The sequence below is a fragment of the Nerophis ophidion genome, linkage group LG19 (genome assembly GCF_033978795.1).
Source record: "Nerophis ophidion isolate RoL-2023_Sa linkage group LG19, RoL_Noph_v1.0, whole genome shotgun sequence".
NCBI lineage: Eukaryota > Metazoa > Chordata > Actinopteri > Syngnathiformes > Syngnathidae > Nerophis > Nerophis ophidion.
Genome location: NC_084629.1, coordinates 27,004,332 through 27,021,134, shown reverse-complemented (window position 1 = coordinate 27,021,134; position 16,803 = coordinate 27,004,332). Strand labels below are relative to the sequence as shown.

Below are 16,803 nucleotides of genomic sequence, written 5' to 3'. Positions count from 1 at the left end.
ACGGTCCCCACCCCGAGTCGTAGCCGCCACGTTTAACAAGAGTTGGCCGATTTTCCGCAGAAAAGCAGCCACCGAAGACAGAAAAACAGAAGGCTGAGCAGTTGTGTTGTCTTATGTGAGACAACAATAGCTGGATTCATTGGAGGAGAGCCCCGGGAGAAGACATGAAGAAGAAGAAGGAGGGGGGATTGGGGTATTTGCAACATCTGTTTGCAGCGTGCAAGAAAGGGGGGAGCGGCGATACCACCTGCTCATGTCATTCCTGGCAGTCGTATCATCCACTGTATCGCTGGGCCTGTACACCCACACATACAGGTTATCCCCCTGTAGCCTGGCCGGCCAGACCCCCACCACGCGGCACCACCGCAATCCCGGGGGAGAGGGTCTCAGATGCGGATCATCGGTATTAGCGGACGCCTGGGGGATTAGCATCCCCTCGCTCTAACCTACAGGTGTAGCCCTGGGTTAAAGCACACACTTATCTTCCACGGCATCGGCGGGGTCCTGACCTCAGCAGCAACCCACCCCCCAAAACAAGCCCCGGAAACCCCACCAGATGGGGGGCGGGGGCCGGGAAGCTGCAGGGAATGTGAGAAGATTGATTAAGGACCGGCGGGGGGTTGCAATCATAGCAGCAATTTCACAATAAAAAGCCTCAAATTCAATTCAATTAAGACCTAAAATGAACGTGATCACTCCTCCTGCCAGTTATTTAGGATAACCGCCAACTGGCGTAATGCTCGTAGAATAGAGATGCTTAAAATGATGCACAAAGTCAAAAAAGCCCGCTGTGCACTTGCTCGTCAGGTAGTATAATAAGGTGATCCCTCCACCCGCCGGTTATAGTAATAACTGCCACCTGGCATAACATAAAAATATAGATATCCTTAAAACAATGCAAAGAATCATAGTATATGCTCATGGATGAGAATGTGCAAATGTGCAACGTACGTGTAGTATAATAATTTCACCCCCCCTCCAGTTATAGTGATAACTGCCACACGGCATACAGTAACATAAAAATATAGATATCCTCAAAACGATGCACAGAATCAAAGTCTATGCTCACGGATGAGAACATGCAAATGCGCAACGTACGTTGAGTATAACAATGTGATCCAAAATAGTTTCTCTCGTTTTGATTAAATAACATTACAAGAATTGTTACAACGTGTAAATGGAATAAAACAAACATGTTTACTTGACCCACTTCCTGGGAAACTTATCAAGGAGCTCTTTGTATTATTAGCTCCATCAGTGCTAAATATTATAAACTTATCACTTTCCTCTGGCACTGTTCCCCTAGCATTCAAAAAAGCGGTTATTCATCCTCTCCTTCAAAGACCTAACCTCGATCCTGACCTCATGGTAAACTACCGACCGGTGTCTCACCTTCCCTTTATTTCGAAAATCCTTGAAATAATTGTTGCGGGGCAGCTAAATGAACACTTAGCATTTAACAATCAATGTGAAACCTTTCAATCCGGTTTCAGGGCAAATCACTCTAAGGAGACAGCCCTCGCAAAAATGACTAATGATCTATTGCTAACGATGGATTCTGATGCGTCATCTATGTTGCTGCTCCTCGATCTTAGCGCTGCTTTCGATACCGTCGATCATAATTTTTTATTAGAGCGTATCAAACACGAATTGGTATGTCAGATTTAGTCCTGTCTTGGTGTAACTCTTATCTTACTGACAGGATGCAGTGCATCTCCCATAACAATGTGACCTCGGACTATGTTAAGGTAACGAGTGGAGTTCCCCAGGGTTCGGTCCTTGGCCCTGCACTCTTCAGCATCTACATGCTGCCGCTAGGTGACATCATACGCAAATACGGTGTTAGCTTTCACTGTTATGCTGATGACACCCAACTCTACATGCCCCTAAAGCTGACCAACACGCCGGACTGTAGTCAGCTGGAGGCGTGTCTTAATGAAATTAAACAATGGATGTCCGCTAACTTTTTGCAACTCAACGGCAAAAAAACGGAAATGCTGATTATCGGTCCTGCTAGACACCGACCTCTATTTAATAATACAACTCTAACATTTGACAACCAAAAAATAAAACAAGGCGACTCGGTAAAGAATCTGGGTATTATCTTCGACCCAACTCTCTCCTTTGAGTCACACATTAAGAATGTTTCTAAAACGGCCTTCTTTCATCTCCGTAATATTGCTAAAATTCGCTCCATTTTGTCCACTAACGACGCTGAGATCATTATCCATGCATTTGTTACGTCTCGTCTCGATTACTGTAACGTATTATTTTCGGGTCTCCCCATGTCTAGCATTAAAAGATTACAGTTGGTACAAAACAGCGGCTGCTAGACTTTTGACAAGAACAAGAAAGTTTGATCACATTACGCCTGTACTGGCTCACCTGCACTGGCTTCCTGTGCACTTAAGATGTGACTTTAAGGTTTTACTATTTACGTATGAAATACTACACGGTCTACCTCCAGCCTCTCCAAGGTTTCTCAAAGTCATCATTGTCACTGTCACCGACGTCCCACTGGGTGTGTTTTCCTTGCTCTTATGTGGGGTCTACCGAGGATGTCGTTGTGGTTTGTGCAGCCCTTTGAGACACTGGTGATCTAGGGCTATATAAATACACATTGATTGATTGATTGATTGATTGATCGATCCTCCGCCCACCAGTTATAGTGATAACTGCCACCCGGCATAACATAAAAATATGGACATCCTCAAAATTATGCACAGAAACAAAGTCTATGCTAATGGATGAGAACATGCAAATGTGCAACGTACATGTAGTATAATAATGTGATCCCCCCGCCCGCCAGTTATAGTGATAACTGCCACCCGGCATAATATAAAAATATAGATATCCTCAAAACGATGCACATAATCAAAGTCAATGCTCATGGATGAGAACATGCAAATGTGCAACATACGTGGAATATAATAATGTGATCCCCCTGCCCACCAGTTATAGTGATAACTGCAACCCGGCATAACATAAAAATATAGATTTCCTCCAAACAATGCACAGAATCTAAGTCTATGCTCATTGATGAAAACATGCAAATGTGCAACGTAAGTATAGTATAATAATGCGATCCCTTCGCCCGCCAGTTATAGTGATAACTGCCAACCAATATCCAAGAAGTCAAAGTCCACAATACACTTGTAAGCACGCAATTTAGATATGTCATATAGTTAATGCAAGCGCTTTTAACATCAATTACTAATGATAACCACCACCTTGCGCAGTAGAACTAAGCAAAAATCCTCAAATAATGCACAAAGCCTATATACACAGGATCATGGACGGGCTCATGCAGGTGCACAATGTAGATGACATCCCTGTATAACTAACGGCGGGCACCTCCTGCCAGTTATTGATAATAACCACCATCTGGCATAGTAGCTGGTGAATAAATAGATTGGAAAATATCCAAAAAGTCAAAGCCCACGTTACACTTGCTCAATAACAAGCACACAAATTAAATGTGTCCTATACTGTAATTAATGCAAACGCTCTTGCCATCAGTTATTAATGATAACCACCACCTTGCGTAGTAGAACTAAGCAAAAATCCTCAAAATAATGCACATTGTCAAAGCCTATATACACAGGATCATGGATGAGCTCTTGCAGGTGCACAATGTAGATGACATTCCTATATAACTAACGGTGCGCACCTCCTGCCAGTTATTGGTAATAACCACCACCTGGAGTAGTAGCTGGTTAATAAATAGATTGTAAAATATCCAAGAAGACAATAACAAGCACGTAATTAAAATGTGTCATAAAGGTAATTCAAACGCTCTTACCATCAGATGACATTCCTATATAATTTAACGGCGTGCGCCTCCTGCCAGTTATTGATGATAACCAGCACCTGGCGTAGTAGCTGGTGAATAAATAGATTGGAAAATATCCAAGAAGTCACTTACACTTGCTCAATAACAAGCACGCAATTTAAATGTGTCATATAGTCAATGCAAATTGTTGTTGATTATAACCGCCACCTTGCATAGTAGAACTAAGCAAAAATCCTCAAAATAATGCACAAAGTCAAAGTCTACGGTACAAAACCCATGAATGATCTAATGCAGGCGCGCAACTGTCATGCAATTGATGCGATTCCCCCTCTCACCTATTATTAACTATAACCACCACCTTGCGCTATATGATAAACCACAAGAAATAGTCCACCAAGTCAGAAAAGCAGCAGTTGCCTGCAGACAGAATCCAAGTCCAGAATGATTTAAACGTCCCAGTGTGAACGAGAGCTGATAACTGACACCTTGAGTAAAAAAAATTAAACAAACGATCATAAAATAAGAGACAATGGCGTCTTTGTTGCAGTGCGAGCAACAATCGCAAAAACACGGGATGAGTTGATCATGGTAATGGCTGTTCTTTCCCGCGTCAACGAGACAAGACTGCTTCTTTTGATTGAGGCTAAATGAATTAGCGCTTCAAAGTGGCATCCAATTAACATTCATACTATTGTTTGTTATCAGATGCTAATGCAGTGGCTGGCTGTTTATAGACGCATCCTTAACTGAATTATATTAACATCATTGTCAGCTTTTACCGCATCTTGTCTCTTTAACATCTTTTTTTTTTCTCCTTTTTTTTTCTTTTTGTTTGTTTGCTCATATTTTTAGATCATCCGTCCGCCTGCTGGCGAGTCGGCGCCTGCTAATTAAGTCGACAAGAGGCGCTCGGCGGTGCCAAACAGGGGGACGTAGTTTCCCAGGAAGTCGCCGACGGCTGTCAGGTGAGCCTTGAAAAGACGAGAACGCACGTTTGAGATAAATAAATAAATAAATAAAGGCCAGTTGTAACTGAGGCGGGAGACAATACAAAGTCTAGCTGTCTGGTGAGTAGAGGCAAGGGAATGTACATTAGTGTAAATATGCTTGTTTGCCAGATAATGACCTTCATGATTGATAAACGATGGTCCTCCTCTCGTCTTCTGCTTGACCTCATTAAAGGATCCTCTTACCCGCAAACAGCTTTTTAATTTGGCCTAATGATTTTTCACGCAGTGGCGAGACCCACCGTACGACACACGCTTTTGTTTTGATTCCACTCAGGCTCCTCTGTGTGGCTCGCTAATGTCCCGATTAAATGTCTTGCTTGGCTATTCATTTCATCTTGAAGAACGCTATTGATTTTAAATGATGCCCTCACACTCCTTGGTCAGAGAAGCTGAGGCCAGGAGGTCAAATGTGTTGCTTTTCACTGCGCTCTTGGACCCTCTAATGGCTATATTTTGTTTTTATTGATCTTTCAACCCATACAATAGTTGCATTGGATTTTGTGGTTTGTGGTTCAATTTAATATTTTTGTGTTTGTTGTATTTATTTTTTAAATTGAAGATCATCTACAAAAACTAATGATTAGAAATAAATTCATCAAGGTCATAAAATAAGAAAGGATGATATCTGATATTGTCCATTTCTGGGCGATATGTAGGGCTGGGTTTGTCTCTGTGCGATATAGAAATATACTATATCGTGATATTCGAGTATACGTTCTCACGCAGTTGCTTTTAGCTGCGGACATTACACCGCAGGTTTTTTCCTCACTCTTCCTTGTCTCTCCTTCTCACAGAGATATAAACAAGCGCACCTTGTTACATACGTCATATACTGTCGCAGGTGCAATGTAAAATGCCCTCGCCGTGCATAGAGGTAGCGGCATGGATAACGTTAGCTGTAGCAAGTGGTGCAAGAAGAGTGGTGTGAGTGGTAATGCGAGAAAACCAAGGTGCGAATTTGGTAACAAATGGAGGAAGAAGAATGAATTGCCACCGCCAAACCATCGTCTGCCGGTGGTTTGGCTTCAAGCGGGAAGATGTTGAACAGACAACCGTACAATGTCAAGTATGTGGCAAAAGCGTTGCTGCAAAAAGCAGCAGCACTACTAATTCGTGGCATCATTTGAAAAGTCACCCGCTAGAGAATAAAGAGTTCTTGAAACTCCTCATTTCAACATCTCCAATCGGCTCCATACCAACAAAATGCCGAAGCAACCAGTCGAGTCTGGCGTCTTCCATTTCCGGATCAACACCATATGAATAAAATAGTCAACAAGAGAAGGCGATAACGTCCGCAGTAACCTACCACATAGCAAAGGACATACACTATTTGATTTCCTATTATGCAGCTCATTTTTTGTGACAGTTATTGAAATATCTTGTGGGACGTCATGCACAAAAGTGCACTTTATTTCTTTTAAACTATTGCAGTGGTGTTTTGTACAAAAAGTGCACTTTAATGTAGTGTTGTTTTGATATGTCATCTTAGTGACATCATGCACAAAAGTGCACTAAAAGCTTGTTTTAAAATGTCTCTGACAATCTTGCACTTTCTGTTTTGGAATTTACATGAATGTTTGTGCCACTGCTTAATAACTGTTTAACAAACACTGTTTTGGTCTCTGCATGAAAGTTTAAAATGAGCATATATTAATGCAGTATAAAGAATGTTTTAATGTAGACACATGGAATCATCATACTGCTGTGATTATATGCATCCAGTGTTCATTCAAGGCTAAGGCAAAATATCCAGATATATATCGTGTATCGTGACATGGTCTAAAAATATCGAGGTATTAATAAAAGGCCATATCGTCCAGCCCTAGTGATATGGACGAAAAAGTATATATTTGTACTTAAAATAGATATTCGATATATATCTTGATATATTTTCCTGTGAAAGTATACATATAAATACATTCATTTTCGAGCGAGATTCACTGAAATTGAAGTGAATGACAACCGTACTGTAAACACTTTTATTAAAGGCCTACTGAAACCCACTACTACCCACCACGCAGTCTGATAGTTTATATATCAATGATGAAATATTAACATTGCAACACATGCCAATACGGCCTTTTTAGTTTACTAAATTACAATTTTAAATTTCTCAGGAGTTTCGTCTTCGAAACGTTGTGTAATGATGACGTGTACGCAAGACGTCACAGGTTTTTAGGAAGTCTGAGCGCTGCGCGAACACAGCTAAAAGTCGTCTGCTTTAACGGCATAATTACACTGTATTTTGAAGATCTGTGTTGCTGAATCTTTTGCAATTTGTTCAATTAATATTGGAGAAGTCACAGTAGAAAGATGGAGTTGGGAAGCTTTAGACTTTAGCTACACAAACACATGGTGATTCCTTGTTTAAAATTCCTGGAGGTGAAACTTTCCTATGGATCAGAGCGCGGTCAAGCCAACATGGATCCCAACTGAATGTCAACCAGCAGGTTTCGGTGAGAAATTTGTGGTTAAAAAGTCAGTTCTTACCGGAGAAAAGCTGAGCTTGTGCCGTCCATAGCTGCCGTCGACTCCCCTGAAACACTGGCGTCAAGACACCCGTGGAGACACACCTCCGACTATCAGGTACTATTAAACTCACTAAAACACTAGCAACACAATAGAAAGATAAGGAATGTCCCAGAATTATCCTAGTAAATGTCTCTAAAAACATCGGAATCCGTCCCAATGCAATCGCGTTTTTTTTTGTTTTTTTCTAGTCCGTCACTATCAATATCCTCAAACACGAATCTTTCATCCTCGCTCAAATTATTGGGGGAATTGTCGTTTTCTCGGTCCGAATAGCACTTTTTGTTGGAGGCTTCCATTAAAAACAATGTGAAAATGTGAGGAGCCCCCACACTTGCAACGTCATCGTCTGCGACTTCCTGTAGAGGCAGGGCATTTCTCTTAGCACCAAAAGTTGCAAACTTTATCGTGGATGTTCTCTACTAAATCCTTTCAGCAAAAATATGGCAATATCGTGAAATGATCAAGTATGACACATAGAATGGACCTGCTATCCCTGTTTGAATAAGAAAATCTCATTTCAGTAGGCCTTTAACCCAGTTAGTCAAGATGGGTATTAACAGCATAGAAAAGAAACGGTTTAAGTAGCACAGAATTACACAACATAAATAAAATTGAAAAGTATTCTTTCTATGTAAAATAAATAACATAGTTGTGCAAATAATACAAAATTTATCAAACTCAGATACATTTTTTTTTTTTTTGCAGGCAGACACTTTTTAATTCCCGGTCGACGATGTAATGGACGGTCATACAGACAGTTCTGGTCAGCACCAAGTAAGTGACTTTACTTAATTTGGTGACTATGATCTTTCTCACTTCGCCGTACATTTCGGTGTTTTTTTCTCCGACTCTTTCGCCGTCATTTGGGATGTCTGTTGTGATTGCCCTGCCTGGTTCCATGACTCATAGACGCCGATCTACATTTCTGCCAGTGGGTGCTCGGTATGTGTGTGTTAGTGTTGTCCCGATACCAATATTTTGGTACTTTTCGGTACTTTTTTAAATAAAGGGGGCCACAAAAGTTCATTATTAGCTTAAATTTTACAACATAAAAAAATCTTATGGTACATTAAACATATGTTTCTTATTGCAAGTTTGTCCTTAAATAAAATAGTGAACATACAAGACACCTTGTCTTTTATTAGTAAGTAAACAAACAAAGGCTCCTAATTAGTCTGCTGACATATGCAGTAACATATTGTGTCATTTATCATTCTTTTATTTTGTCAACATTATTAAGGTCAAGTGGTAGAAAATGAAGTATTAATCTACTTGTTCATTTACTGTTAATAGCTGCTTACTTTCTCTTTCAACATGTTTTATCTACACTTTTGTTAAAATGTAATAATCACTTTATTTATTCTCTGTTTATGTTTTGCATGGTGGTGATTGTCATTAATAACTAGTATACGGAGTGCATTGATACTACACTCATAGGCATGGGAGAAAATTATTAATCTACTTGTTAATCAATTTGTTTAATCTGTTTACTCTCTCTTTTAACATGTTCTATCTACACTTCTATTAAAATGTAATAATCACTTATTCTTCTCTTGTTTGATTCTTTAAATTAGTTTTGGATGATACCACAAATTTAGGTATCAATCTGATACCAAGTAGTTAAAGGATCATACATTGGTCATATTCAAAGTCCTCATGTGTCCAGGGCCGTATTTCCTGACTTTATAAACATAATATAACTAAATAAAAAAACTAAAGAAGATTTTGTGATGTTAAAAAATATCGATGTAATCATAGTAGTATCGACTAGATACGCTATTGTACGTGGTATCATTACAGTAGATGTTAGGTGTAGATCTACCAATGGCATTTGTTTACATTGTAGCGTCCTGGAAGAGTTTGTGCTGCAGAGATTTATGGGAATTTGTTCTGGAGTGTTTATGTTGTGTTGCGGTGAAAATGTTCTTCCAAAATGTGTTTGTCGTTGTTGTTTGGTGTGGTTTCACTATATGGCACATATTTATAACAGTGTTGGCATTGTTCATACCGCCACCCTTAGTATGACATGTATGGCTGTTGACTAAGTATGACCCTCATTCGCTTGTGTGCAGTGTGTTCACAGTCAAGATGATTGTGTCATTAGTTCAATATCGGGCACAATGAAATCGTGGTTAGGCTTTGTTAATTATATACTGATTTGTGATTTTTTTATTATGTAAAACGGATCAAACTCCCTCTTAACAGCAAGATAGATTTTTTTTTTTTTTTTTTTAATTAATTTAAAGATTGAAAGTTCCCATTAATCCGACATGGGTGCTCAGCATTGTCCGTGGGTGCATGGGACCCGAACCACCCACAGGATTGGCGCCTATGCCATTGATTGATTGATTGATTGATTGATTTTATTAGTAGATTGCACAATTCAGTACTTGCATTACATGGTCCATGCAAGTGTTAAAAAGACGGCCAAAAGTGGTTGGCAGATGAGAATAAATCTAAAGGTAAAACATAGTGTAAAAATGCACTATGTTTGCAGGAAATATAGTCTTGATTTTTAAAATTTCCTTTCGGGGTATGTGTGGCAGTACTGGGTGCCGATTTTCCTCTTTTATTTTTAACGTCAGTTTTCTTCTTTGTTTTTTAGAATAGTACCAACGTCTTTTAGATTTTCCTAATGTCTGACATGTTTTTAGTAAGTTCACCAGTGGCAGTAGCTAGACGAGGAGGGCGGTGTGTAACTGGCAACCTGGATGTGACACACTCACAAACTTTCTAATTGGTCAAACGGTGGAGAGCGGGACATTGAAATGAAAACAATAATACGATTTTGGGGCTGTAAATCTAATTTTGAAATGAGGATATCCCAGCTGAACTACTGTTATTTAAGTAGAACGGGATTTATTAATGCCTTTTTACATATCAGGGACATTTAACGATGACTTGACTTGAAATTATTACATATGGCTCCTTTTATAGGATTAAAGTTGTTCTCTATTTTCTCTGACTGGAAAAGTTTAGGCTGACATTAAATGGTTGTTCTGCACAGGTTAAAAAATTAACCCTAATTGAAAACCATTGGAAATATGGGTGGTTGATTAGCCTTTTGTGTGCTTGTTGGTTGCTTTATATATCTAAGGCCATTCAGGAATGCAGCTGTCTGTGAGTTATGTAAATATTTGTCCGTGGTTTCTTTTTACCTTTATTTATTTATTATTATTATTATTATGTTTTTTATTTTTTATTTTACTCATTGGGGAGAGAAAAAAAAAGCATTTGATGCATTTTTGACAACTCCTGTCAATTGTATGTGTCTAAAAACCAATAAACAAATGTAATAATAAAATCTATATTAATTTTAACTACTGTTAGAACAAAAAGTAATTCACAATTCAGTTACACGAGTATGTTAACGTAAAACGAGTGATAATGTAAACAACACTCATCAAAAGCATCCAACATCACATAGCCTCCTTCAGAGTTTAATTTTGTTACACCGTGTTCCAGTTAATGCGGAGGTCATTTAGTGCCGCCCGAGTGCCACCTTGGAGAATTTTGAAGAAAGGATTGAAAATGGAAAAAGATGGGGGAAAATATATTTTTTGTTTGAGGACAAACATGACACACACCTTCCCAATTGTTAGAAAACTCACTGTTCAATATATGTTTGTTTTTATGCTTCACTGATGAGTGTTTGGTGAACATCATTTTGTCCTCCTAAATTCGGCAGTTCTTGAACTCACCATAGTGTGGACTGTGACGCAACAGTTTGTTTACATGTAAAATCTTCCACTCCTTTGTTTAATTTTGTCCACCAAACATTGTATACTGTGAGTGAATACACAAAGGTGTGCTTTGTTGATGTTATTGACTTGTCCGGGAGGAACTCAAAGTAAAGCCGCTGCTCCTCCACATCGAGAGGAGCCAGATGAGGTGGTTCGGGCATCTGGTCAGGATGCCACCCGAATGCCTCCCTAGGGAGGTGTTTAGGGCACGTCCAACCGGTAGGAGGCCACGGGGAAGACCCAGGACACGTTGGGAAGACTATATCTCCCGGCTGGCCTGGGAACGCCTCGGGATCCCCCGGGAATAGCTAGACGAAGTGGCTGGGGAAAGGCAAGTCTGGGCTTCCCTGCTTAGGCTGCTGCCCCCGCGACCCGACCTCGGATAAGCGGAAGAAGATGGATGGATGGATGGACTTGCTGAAGTGCTAATCAGGCATATTGATTGAGTGCATGTCTGCAAGCTAATCGATGCTAACATGCTATTTAGGCTAGCTGTATGTAAATATTGCATCATTATGCCTCGTATGTAGGTATATTTGAGCTCATTTAATTTGTTTTACTTATGACCTCTGTGTATTTCATTTATATTTGCATGTCTCATGACACATTATCTGTATGTAATATTGGCTGCATTTCTGATTGTTTTTTGTGTGCCATGTTGTTCCTGACCACAGCAATCATTACCGAGCTTGCCAAAGATTGTAATAAATCTATTAAAAGAAAAATATCATAATCATAGTAGTATCGACAAGATACACTACTGTACTTGGTATCATTACAGCGGATGTCAGGTGTAGGTCCACCCATAGCGTTCGTTTACATTTTGATACCGGTGAGCTACGGTGTGTAGTGAAGCATGTTTAGCTATTCCTCGTCCTCCAGTGATAATGATACATGGAAGAAACTTCCTTTATTTGTCACAATGTAAGCGAGGATTAGTGATTTAGAAGTAGCTAAAACTCTTTTCAACTGGGGCAGGACGTTAGCCGCTAGTTAGCTAGCCATGTCTTAAAGCGGACCAGTACATTTCAGAGGCGGTATAGTACTGAATATGATTAATTAGTATCACGGTACTATACTAATACCGGTATACCGTACAACCCTACACTTATATCAGACTTTTAAACAAATTTTGATAGTAGGCTAATATAGCTAATATAGACACTTTACATCGTGTGTTGTCTTCATTATAACACTTATATAAGGCTTTTAAAGTAATTTTGATAGTAGGCTAATATCGACACTTATGTCATATGTTGTCTTCGTTATAACACTTATATAAGACTTTTAAAGTCATTTTGATTGTAGGCTAATATATAGACACTTACATCATGTTTTGCCTTCATTATAACACTTATATAAGACTTTTAAAGTAATTTTGATAGTAGGCTAATATAGCAAATATAGACACTTACGTCATTTGTTGCCTTCATTATAAAACTTATACAAGACTTTTGAAGTAATTTTGATAGTGGGCTAATATATCTAATATAGACACTTACACCATTTGTTGTCTTCATTATAACACTTATATAAGATTTAAAGTCATTTTGATAGTAGGCTAATATAGCTAATATAGACACTTACGTCATTTGTTGCCTTCATTATAAAACTTGTAAGACTTTTGAAGTAACTTTGATAGTAGGCTAATATATCTAATATAGACACACCATTTATTGTCTTATAACACTTATATGTGACTTTTAAAGTTATTTTGATAGTAGGCTAATATAGCTAATATAGACACTTACAACATGTGTTGTCTTTCTTAACACTTATATAAGACTTTTAAAAATAATTTTGATAGTAGGCTAATATATTTAAAATAAACACACAACATTTGTCGTCTTCTTTATAACATTTATATCAGACTTTTAAAGTAATTTTGATAGTAGGCTAATATAGCTAATATAGACACATCATTTGTTGTCTTCATTATAACACTTATATAAGACATTTAAAGTCATTTTTATGGTAAGCTAATTCATCTAAAATAGACACTTAAACCATTTATTGTCTTCATTATAACACTTATATGTGACTTTTAAAGTCATTTTGATAGTAGGCTATTATAGCTAATATAGACACTTACATCATGTGTTGTCTTCTTTAACACTTATATAAGACTTTTAAAGTAATTTTGATAGTAGGCTAATATATCTGAAATAAACACACCATTTGTTGTCTTCATTATAACATTTATATCAGACTTTTAAAGTAATTTTGATAGTAGGCTAATATAGCTAATACAGACACTTACCTCATTTGTTATCTTCATTATAACACTTATATAAGACTTTTAAAGTCATTTTTATGGTAAGCTAATACATCTAAAATAGACACTTACACCATTTGTTGTCTTCATTATAACACATATGTGATTTTTAAAGTCGTTTTGATAGTAGGCTATTATAGCTGATATAGACACATCATGTGTTGCCTTCATTTTAATGCTTATATAAGATTTTTAAAGTCATTTTGATAGTAGGCTGATATAGACACTTACACCATGTGTTGCCTTCATTGTAACACTTATATAAGACTTTTAAAGTAATTTTGATAGTAGACTAATATAACTAATATAGACACATCATTTGTTGTCTTCATTATAAAACTTGTATAAGACTTTTAAAGTCATTTTGATAGTAGGCTAATATAGACACTTACATCATGTGTTGCCTTTATTATAACACTTAGTAAAGTAATTTTGATAGTAGGCTAATATAGCTAATATAAACACTTATACTATTTGTTGTCTTCATTATAACACTTATATAAGACTTTTAACGTAATTTTAATAGTAGGCTAATATAGCTAATATAGACACTTACAACATGTGTTGCCTATATTATAACACTTAGTAAAGTAATTTTGATAGTAGGCTAATATAGCTAATATAAACACTTACACTATTTGTTGTCTTCATTATAACACTTATATAAGACTTTTAACGTCATTTTAATAGTAGGCTAATATAGCTAATATAGACACTTACAACATGTGTTGTCTTCATTATAATACTTATATACAGCTTTTAATTTTTTGTGGCTCCAGAAAGATGTGTTTTTTGGTAACAGGTATTTTTTCCAATATGGCTCTTTCAACGTTTTGGGTTGCCAACCCCTTAGTTAAATGACACACGTTACCCCAAATAAGTAAAGTATCAAAGTACAATCGATATTGCAGCATCAATATCTGCTATCGGCGGTATCTGTGTTCCAGTATCGGTCCGCACCACCACTACGTTCTTGACTGTTTTGGAGCTTCCTGGCGCGGCCGTGTCAAGCAGCTGTAACGTGCCGACACAAACACGCCGACAACTCATCCCGAGCCGCAGCCACACAAACATGGGTAACGTCGGCGGTGTGGTGTGGGGTGAGGGGGGGTGGCGGCGTCCCTGATCAGAGTCGCTCGGGCCTCTTCGACTCGACACGATCGCTGCCTGTCATTAGTCAGCGCGGGCGCTGAATTATTAAAGCGTGCACATGTTTGGAAGCATCCAAACACAAGCCGACACAATGGCGTGCAAAACGCTTTCATGCGCCGAGCGACAGAGGGGGAAGAAAATCGGACTCTCGGAATGAATGAATAAGTAAATAAATAAGCGAAACAAACAAAAAAACAAGGGGGGGCCGGGGGGTGTTGACGTGACGGCGTAATTTAGCTCCACTTCAATGCAAGTCAAATTAAAAGGGAATCTTAATGCATGTGTCTCTCCCGGCATTGATGTGCGCTCGCTCTGTGATACCACGTCGACAGTGGAATATGGCTGACAATCTATTCCCACTCTGCCCCCCCCCCAGCCCCCTGCTGCCACTCAAACTGCCTAGCGATTAGACGAAGCCTTTAGTGGAACTATAACTCCATTGTTTGAGCCTTGACACTCTTTTTCCTGCAGTGTCAGGACTGCCGGGGCCTCGCGCGAGCCTGGTCGCCAGCCTCGAGTTGCCCGCCAAGCGGGTAAACAGAGCTCGGCAGCTCGCTCACGCCGGGACAAGCCGAGCCGGCGTGGAAAAGCTAATATCGCAGCCATGCAAATCATCAATCACGGGGAAAAGGAGCTATTAATTATTCAGTCAAAGCGTCTAATTCAAGAATCAATGCGGAGGAGCAAAGGGAGTGCTTTGGAGGCGAGGGGGGGGCTTGGGGGTGCGAGGGGGGGGGCACGTAATATAAAGGAATAGGGAATTACCCGTCGCTCTCTGCGCCGCGGACCCGTCTCGTCCCGAGCTGTCAAAAACAACTCGTTTCATCTCGCTCAAGTTTAAAGACGACTTTGGAAACATTTCCCTCGCAAAACTCGTTAGGTCTTTGTTCCTCATTAGTTCCCGCCGTCCCCTCCTCTTTTGCCCCCCCCCCCCCATGTCCGTCCGTAGCCCTTTTTCTTCCTCTCCGTCTTCTTCGATGTCGCCGACTGAAGTGCGCCATTGTGCCCTCTCCGATCCGCGGCAATTACGAGCGGAGTCCAAATCTCTTCCTTGGGAATTCATTATTTACGGTCAATTAAACAAATTCCGTCCTGGGGACGCTCTAATACAAAGACTTCTTCTTTCGCCAGACCTCCGGCTCCTCAAAGGTGTTTCCACGGGCTTCATTACTGGCTCGGGCCCACCTCTTCAAAGCTGATTGGGATCAATTATTAATGCCTTAATTTCCAATATCTGACTATCGTTAAAAAAAAAAAAAAGTTGTGGAATGAGAGGAAACTTCAGAACAACTTTTTTGATGAAGTTTTTACACCTCGGAGACGCTCCTGTGGCTTTCTCTCTCCTGCTCAGTGGCATAGTGGTTAGAGCAGGGGTCGGAAATCTTTTTGGCTGAGAGAGCCATGAAAGCCAAATATATCAAAATGTATTTCCGTGAGAGCCATGTGATATTTTTTAACACTGAATACAACTAAATGCGTGCATTTTTTTATGTAAAATCAACATTTTTAGAGTATAATTAGTCTCTAATTATTTTTAATAACACTTTTATTTTTTGAGCAGGTGCGGTAGGAAACGGATGGATGGATTAAAATCCATGAGAATGTCTTATATTCGGAACATTATTTTTAACATCGTGATTACCAGCGGAATTATTCATTCAAGAAATGTCAGCTAAGATTTATCTGAGAGCCAGATGCAGTCATCAAAAGAGCCACATCTGGCTCTAGAGCCATAGGTTCCCTACCCCTGGGTTAGAACATGGGAGTCAAACCCTGGCCCGCGGGCCAAATCTGGCCCGCCGTGTAATTTAATTTGGCCCTTTAGGCACTATCAATTTAGCATTAGAGCTGGCCCGCTGGTGTTATACAGCGTCTGTGCCGCTGTAACACCGCATTCACCGCTAATACTCATACTTGCCAACCCTCCTAATTGAATGATGTTTCCACCCCCATGCTTCACAGTAGGTGTGGTGTTCTTGGGATTCAACTCAGTATTCTTCTTCCTCCAAACACGACGAGTTGAGTTTATACCAAAATGGATACATGGATGATACAGCAGAGGATTGGGAGAATGTCATGTGGTCAGATGAAACCAAAATAGAACTTTTTGGAATAAACTCAACTCGTCGTGTTTGGAGGAAGAAGAATACTGAGTTGCATCCCAAGAACACCATACCTATTGTGAAGCATGGGTGTGGAAACATCATGCTTTGGGGCTGTTTTTCTGCTAAGGGGACAGGATGATTGATCCGTGTTAAGAAAAGAATGAATGGGGCCATGTATCGTGAGATTTTGAGC

General features: G+C 39.4%; 1 long non-coding RNA gene across 2 annotated transcripts in view; it reads left to right on the top strand.

Annotated features, from left to right (window-relative positions):
* Positions 1-16,803, top strand: part of LOC133537776 (uncharacterized) — a 204,603-nt gene that overhangs the window by 3,173 nt on the left and 184,627 nt on the right. For both annotated transcript variants that reach the window (XR_009802834.1, XR_009802835.1), the window contains exons 2-3: positions 4,646-4,758; positions 8,041-8,109. This is a non-coding gene — a long non-coding RNA (uncharacterized LOC133537776). The remainder of the gene's footprint in view (positions 1-4,645; positions 4,759-8,040; positions 8,110-16,803) is intronic.